General features: G+C 33.6%; 1 protein-coding gene and 1 non-coding gene across 2 annotated transcripts in view; both read right to left on the reverse strand.

Annotated features, from left to right (window-relative positions):
- The window catches only part of LOC110443672 (sodium-dependent lysophosphatidylcholine symporter 1-like), a 53798-nt gene that overhangs the window by 6282 nt on the left and 39514 nt on the right, over positions 1-8002 (reverse strand). The gene's annotated exons all lie outside the window — the stretch shown is intronic.
- Trnak-cuu lies at positions 1188-1260 on the reverse strand. Its single transcript has one exon. It is a non-coding gene; the product is annotated as a tRNA-Lys (tRNA).

The following is an 8002-nucleotide window of genomic DNA, read 5'->3' on the forward strand; positions in this document are numbered from 1 at the left end:
CAGCCTTTGAGCAACCGGGAGCCAAATCATAATCAAACAACTAACTTTGATATGAAATTTTGGTTCGGTACTACAGCGTTTGATCAGCTGGCTTATTCCTCGGATTTTCGTTTAGTCTGTGTCTTCTGGAGGTTTTTTAAAATAAAGGTTTTCCTGTATTTTCATTTATTTACAAATATATATCGTAACAAACGCCTGTAGCACCAAGGCATGGTTTCTATCACCAGAAGATATATGTCTGTAAGGTATATGTGTCCGTTACCATGGTTACTTTAAACATTTATATTTGGGATTTTGTTTTGAGTAACAAATGTTTTAAAAATGACACAGTGTCCTCAGGCGGAAAGAAATGAAGATTATATTTTGAAATTGACAATATCACATGATCAAATATTTATGTAAATGACGATGTTTTTTGAGAACTTGTGGGGATATGAGAGACCTAATGGTACCTTTTATTATGAGTGAACACATGTGAGGATGTTTATTAGTTTCTGTGAATCGAGTAAATAGTTAGCATGCATGTAAATATGAATTGGAAAATATGTATGCATATATACATTTAAAATCATATTATGTTGTTGCATAATGAATAAAATATACATTAACCAGAAAATCTGGAAAAATAAAGTAAAAGTAATATTTAGCTATTGCAAAATATTGACACGCATCACAAAATGGAATTTGAGGAAATAGCACTGTATACACATAATTATCATAAGATGACGATATATCATGTTTCTTAAGCTTTTAAAATTAATTGCCCTGGCATATTATATATCAACAGGGTTTAGTGACTGAATTTTACCCATACTTCAGATGAAAAAATAAATATTTTGATAAAAAGCTATATGAAACAAATATACAATTAACATAGTAAACTGGCTGTGATGAAAGTTATTAATACTGCAGATGTTAACATAATACGAATCTGATAAAGATTACAATTATTTAAAACAAAAAAATATCAACATCCTCAGGATGGAATGTTCCCAAATTACAATTTCAGTCTTCAATTTTTGTCAACTTAATACTACATGTGTACATAATTATATACAACATAATGGTCAGCAAAATGCTATATACGTCCATATATATTTGTGGGAACAACATACAGCAGATAAAATAAATGATAAACATATAAGTAATAATGTGAGCATTTGTGAATACGAAAAAAAAAATGTAGCCGCCCAACGTGGGGCTCGAACCCACGACCCCGAGATTAAGAGTCTCGTGCTCTACCGACTGAGCTAGCCGGGCTGATATATGCCAGTCGTTACATTCCTGTAGAAAACAGTGGCACTCTCCATGACTGTGACGTCAATATTAACAGATAAATACTGTAAATACATTTCAGTAAGAGCGTCGTTGCTGATAGTTTTTAAAATAAGTGTTGTTTCGGTTCGTTTGGGACGACACTCATACTTGATTCCAATACATAGGCAATGTGTGAATAGGAAGTGAGCTCGATGAATATACAGGGGAAAGGGAGGTAAGTCCTATATATGTAAATGAAATATTTTACAGTATTTTATCGTGTAGGTTGGGCCTATATATTATTTAACCCTAATACAGTCATTTACAATAACATGATTGCATTCTATATCATATCAAAATCTGATGATGAGGCTGATCGTTGAAAACATTAACTCTTCTTTTCAATCTCCGATTGTTAATCTGTGGCTGTACTGACAGGTAAATGTCTATTTATGTGTCTGAAGCCTGTGACTAAATAGTTGATCACCGACACATCGCCTAAACGCTGGTCCTTGGTCCTAACTAAAGGTACTCAGAAAAGCCATCACCAACCACACAATAGATTGAAGGCGAAACAAATTATTCCTGAACGGTAAAATTTCCAGAGCAACATTTGAAGCACCCATCAGATAGTCGCAACGATGTAAGATGAGAATAATATTTAAGTGCTTACCCCGATAGCAAGAAACCAGGTCCTGTTGAAAATAAAGTGTTTTCAACGTAGATAAACAGAAAAATCTAGCTAAATATTATTTTCCCCAATGGAAAACTCTATCTGGAAAATAAAAATTATTTAAAATAATATTTTTTTTTATTGAAAACATGTATTATCTCATATATAGTTTAAATAGGGACAAACGTTAACCATGTTCAAATAGAAAATGCGAAATAGGGAAAAGGACAGCAATTATTATAGATTAATGCTTAAATATTGTAAAATCATGTTATCACATATTTGAAGGAAATTAAAACACCTCTAACCATGTTTGACAAGGTCACAAATCTTAAAATCTTAATTTGTTTTATCACGCCGTTTTTAAAACATTGTGCACAAAAAACGCTCAAAGTCACTAAAATGAATTTCCTTATGCCTTCGAAGTTCGATCCAGAACAACCATGTATAGTTTTGAATAGTCTTTCATGCAATATTGTAAACCAAGTTGTTTTTGAAAATCTGGTACATGTCAAGGTCAAATGATTTGCAATACTATTCTTAACGTCATTAAGCTGGCAAAGGATGTTTCTTTTATGTAACGTGTCAAATAGTTTCTTATCGATCGATTGAATTGATCTCTTTTATTAATCACACCCGCCGGTACATCTGAGTCGAATCCAAGTGATGTCACGTCGTCACATCGAGAACTCGGTATTGAAAGCAAAATCACAAAGCACCCAAATGAGCATAACAAAAACATATCGACCTTCATATCACACAGAGAAATAGCTTATTCATGCAAGATCAATAATTTTGTATATTTTTTTTAAGTAACCAAATCAAAATAAATAAAACTTTTCCTGCCTGCTCAAAAACGGATTTGATTGTTGAATAAGAAGATTAAACCGTAAGCTGGCCAGTGTATGCCTGCCTCTGTTTGTTAGTTATGTATATTGCTATTAAATGTCCATCTGATTGAACTGAGTACAATAACATTTTCGGCATTGGTCATTTGTTGTTATTTTAAGATTCATTGTCCAAATAAATATCAAAGTTCGTTCACTATGGGGAAATTTTACTATTCATACTTCGAAATCCCACCTGAATGTTGGCAAATGCTTTTGTGCTATTCAAAAAACGGAACAAAATCAAGCATCAAAAAAGCATTTCCTAAATCTGGAGAGTTTGATTTATACTTGAGTAGCAAAATTATGCTTTTTGAAATATTACTGATGGTCTGGTTAACATTCCCTTTGTTCGAAATAATTTCCTGATGTTTCTTTTATCCATCTTTGTGTAATAAGAACATTAATTAGGCCAGATGGATATTTATAAAGGTACATTGAAGATTCATTCTAATAGCCTTCCCACTGGCATGCTTTTGACCAAATTTCTTAATCATTTGCCTCATCATTATTCCGTTATTAAAATATTTTTAACACATTTGACACATTTGACATAATTGAATAGAGTCCAGGTCCTCTTTGTTTCCTAATTTTGTACCATCTCATTCAAGCAGGCTACTTAATAAATATCATGATTCTAGGCTTTTTGGTTCCTGAGATGAATTCATTATAATTTTCTTGATAAATTTTACTCCTCTGATCTTATACCAAGTTTTATACTTAACATTCATAAACGGAAACCGGCTACATTCATATACATTCTAGTGGGCTTCAAGCAATATGGATGTAAACCGTTTACGTTCATACCGTTGCCCTAAAAACAATATCCTCATGAACAATTATCCGGATGAATATTTTATATCTAATCTGTCTATCCATACATAAGAATATTCAATGTATAAGACACTCATCTGCGCCAAAGCTGTTCACGCGTTCTAAATTGAAAACATCGTCTAGTCATCTTCCTGTAATATAATAATTAAATGTCAACGATCGAGGTAAGACAATGGATGTCAAAACTGTGGGAGGTGAGGACCAGTGGGATTATTAGCAGTGACAAAGCGAGTGATAGGTTGACCGGCACGCAGATGTGACCTTTACGCCAGAAAATAAGTAGTGTTATCAAATATTGTAGTAAAAGGTGAAATAAATAATAAACTTTGAACGAAAAATAGTTACAATGAAGGTTAAAAATCATTAAAATATATGAATTTTATATTATCATAAAAGTTCAAAAAATAATACAATTGACGTTGGTGTTTAAAGTGACGTTTTGAAAACTTTTCTTCGTATTACAGTTATTTCTCACATTTTTGTAAAATACTGTTATTTTTATACAGTTATAAGCATTGTCAGTGTTAGAAGAACATAAACATAAGCGTATTGGTTTGGTTTCTGTGTTTATGCTTATAAAATATAAATATCATATTTACATACTTTTTTAACATTACTGTTGGGTTTTTTTGAGCCTTCATTTTATATAATAAACATAAACATTCTATGACCAATTCCTTTTCCTACTGATGTCAGCTTGTGCAATCAATTTGTGACACCCTAATAACACTGGTTGTAATAAGAAAATTCAATGAATGTGTGTATACACTCAATCTTTTGTAAAATTCTAATAAACCTTTGTTATTATCTTTATAGTAATACATACCTTTACCTAAAGTGGCATTGGCCTTAAAATGTTTTTGCATGTATCCGTAATCATTTATTAAATTAGCTAAAATATTCATGTATGATATTTGCCCACACTTTCTATCAAGGATGACCTCAGCGAATTTTTCTAAAGTGAGATCATGTGGTCTTCTCCCAACCTTGAAAATGGTGCCAACCATGTAAGCATAAAATAAAACTGAATGATATTTTCGTAATAATAATATGGTTTAAACATCTTAATCAAGGCATTTTAAACTATTCTTTTGACATATATATATATCCCGAATAGTAAATTAGAAAAAAAGATACAACACATTTATTATCATTTAAACCATCAAGAACCTTTAGTAAGTTGGCCAGTATGTCTTACCCTGAATCATAATCATGAAATCTACAGATATGTGTATGCTATACTATTATTAGTTTCTATATATATATTTCTCTCATTTCCTTGTGAGCTGTCTAGGGTAAGAAAAGGGTACAGGCAATTTCTATCTCACATCCTACACCACTGGACATGAAAGAGTCTTATAATATTTGTTTTGGCAATAAAATTTAAAACTTAACATGAAAAAAATCATACTTAGCGTCATTAAAATATTGCTGTAATGAATAATTAAAATATTCAACTTCTGATATAAACATAGCATACGCGCTGCTTTTATAGTTATCGTGCCGCTATCTGTCGGAAAAACTGCAGTAAAAATTGAAGCAATGAAGTTTCGGAAATGTTTTAAGTAAATTAGTATAAAGATTTCAAATCAAGAACAAGCGTGCGAAGCCTTTCCCCGACTGCTACTTATGTCACCGCGTGCATGGCTGAAGTAATGTTTACATTATTTTCATGTATAAGCGAATTCACTTGAGAGCAGTATCGAACGAATGACGACTATGCTTTCGACTGAGTCGAAGGCAACATTTACACGATACTACGTGTTCGACAAGGTCACGTGTGATGTTTGTACAATACACGTGTTTTCATCTTAATTGATAAAAACTGATTACGTGACTTGGTATACTAAACGGCTTTATTATTGACTTAAAGGGGGGCCGAGACTATAAAAGGAAATGGGCGGAGCTTATACTTCAATCATTTATTTTGCTGAAATTTGGCATGCATTTGCCTCAAAGTATGATTGACATATCTGCTAAATATCCTGTTTGAAAAAAATATGATTAAGTAGCAATTTGAAATACAAATGTTGAAGTGTTGTTCATTTGACAGTTGCTTGTTCCATATAAGGAAAGTTGACCTTTGCTAACCCCATACAACAACATTCATTTCAATCCACATGGTTTCCCCACGTGGCTCTAGCTATGATTGCATGCATACAGTGTGTATACATAGATAAGTAAAATTGCATCCTTGTAGCAAAAGCTTTTCATCAAATATTTCACCAACTTTGAAAGGATATATCTCTCCATTCACCAAGAATTAATCACAAAACACCTTTTTTCCTGTTTATGGTTTTTTTTACACTCTGTATCAATCCCTGTATCTGTCCTCTTGTAATAAAAATAACCACTACACCCATTTATGACCCATGTTTTCCAGAAGGATTTGGATATAAGTTTCGAACTTGTATCAAAACACAATCAGGAATAAATTCCTGTTTGGTCCACACACAACCATCATTTTCACTTCTACCCATTTGTGCACTTTTTCTCTGTTTGTAACTGTTGTCTGTCCATATACCTCTACGGGACAATAATGTCCAATATTTCCTGTACCTTGTTTTCCTTATTTCAGAATTCCGTGCATGTGCAGGTGCACCATTTCCAAGCCATGCCTGCACATATGTAGTAAAACATGGGTTACATAAACAGTCTCTACAACCTTCTATTTTATCATCTTCTTGATCATTATCAGCCACACCAGTACATTCATCACTCTGGTCACATGCTGTTTCAAGTGGTTCCAGGTAATGGTGGTCAGCAGTATGTGTTGAGATAACATGCTGTGTTTCCTCCTCAGATATATCCCACGGGTTACTGACCACAGCATTATCAAAGTCCCAATTATTATGATTGAACAGTGGTGCAATTACATCTATCTGTTCAAGTGTTAGTCTTAGCTGTACAACTCTACTTTCATCTTCCATATCTCACTGTGATAAACTTATGACTGCTGTGGTGAAACTTCTACTGGACAAAGAAAGACTTTTGGCACTTTGATGTGTTGGCGGGAAATGACCGGATCTTGGTCAGTTTATTCTGACAGGGAATGCCAGGTTGTGTTACATCACAAAAAATAATGTTTTAGTACACGGCAACGCTAGTAACATTTCCCAGTTCCCATTGTTTTACCAATGTAGATATGCTCTATTGAATGTACAAAATATACAACGATATACACTCGTTATTTTAATGTAAACATATTGTACATAATTTACATCTGACACCCCTTTTCAATAAGTAGACATCTTCCAGTCAATGTATAGTAAATATAGAAACCTGTTGTACATGTGGGTCATTCATAGTAAACTTTCAGAGACCAATATGGCAGAACATAATCCAGCAAGCACCAGCTATAGAGAAACCCATGTATCTGATTCAGGAGAAATGATGAGAAGTAGAAATATGAGGAGAAAGGAAACAAGAGGCCCATGGGCCTTAACGGTCACCTGATATATTTATACAGAGAGTTGATTTTGTTTTTAACATGAACAGAAATAATATTATTCAGTGACAAAAAACAATAAAACCACCTTATTCAATATCTAGCATACAGATTTAAGACTAAAAAGTATTTGAAACTAGCACCTCTGATTCTAAACAAGGAAAATGACGAAATTTTAGCACACTGACTCGTTTGGGCCCAACCCTACAGCCCTTGGGGGTAGGGCTGGCTCAAAATTTTCAAAGTATCAAACTGTCAACTCAAGGTTATAATTCCAAACAAGTTATTAACATGTAATATTCAAAGTATCATTTGCCATTATAAACCATAATAAATCCCCCCCCCCCCTCCTTCCCCACGGGAAAAAGATTTTTGAAATTTCAGTCAATTCAACCCTTTTGGCCCCACCTATCAGCCCAAGGGGTCAGTCAGGGCTGATATGTGCATACCATCAAACTGCTATCCAATACTGATAATGCTAACCCAAATTGAATAACTTCCAATGGAAATTATACAAATGTTGGTCCAAAATGTGATTTCCCTATATAAACGATAACAAAGTTTACCCCCTCCCCAGGGGTAAACGTGAGACCCCAGGGTCATGAAATTCACAATTTTGGTATAGCACCTTAACACCCTTCCATCTATGAAGAGTATTTGATTCTACCATATCTTGGTCTTGAGAAGAAGATTTTTGAAATTTCAGTCAATTCGACCCTTTTTGGCACCACCCATCAGCCCCGGGGGTCAGTCAGGGCTGATATGTGCATACTATCAAACTGCTACCTAATACTGATAATGCTAACCTAAATTGAATTACTTCAAATGGTTATAAAACAAATGTTGGTCCAAAATGTGATTTCCCTATATAAACTATAGTAAAGTTTACCCCCTCCCCAGGGG

Source organism: Mizuhopecten yessoensis, unplaced genomic scaffold (genome assembly GCF_002113885.1).
Source record: "Mizuhopecten yessoensis strain PY_sf001 unplaced genomic scaffold, ASM211388v2 scaffold716357, whole genome shotgun sequence".
Taxonomy (NCBI): domain Eukaryota; kingdom Metazoa; phylum Mollusca; class Bivalvia; order Pectinida; family Pectinidae; genus Mizuhopecten; species Mizuhopecten yessoensis.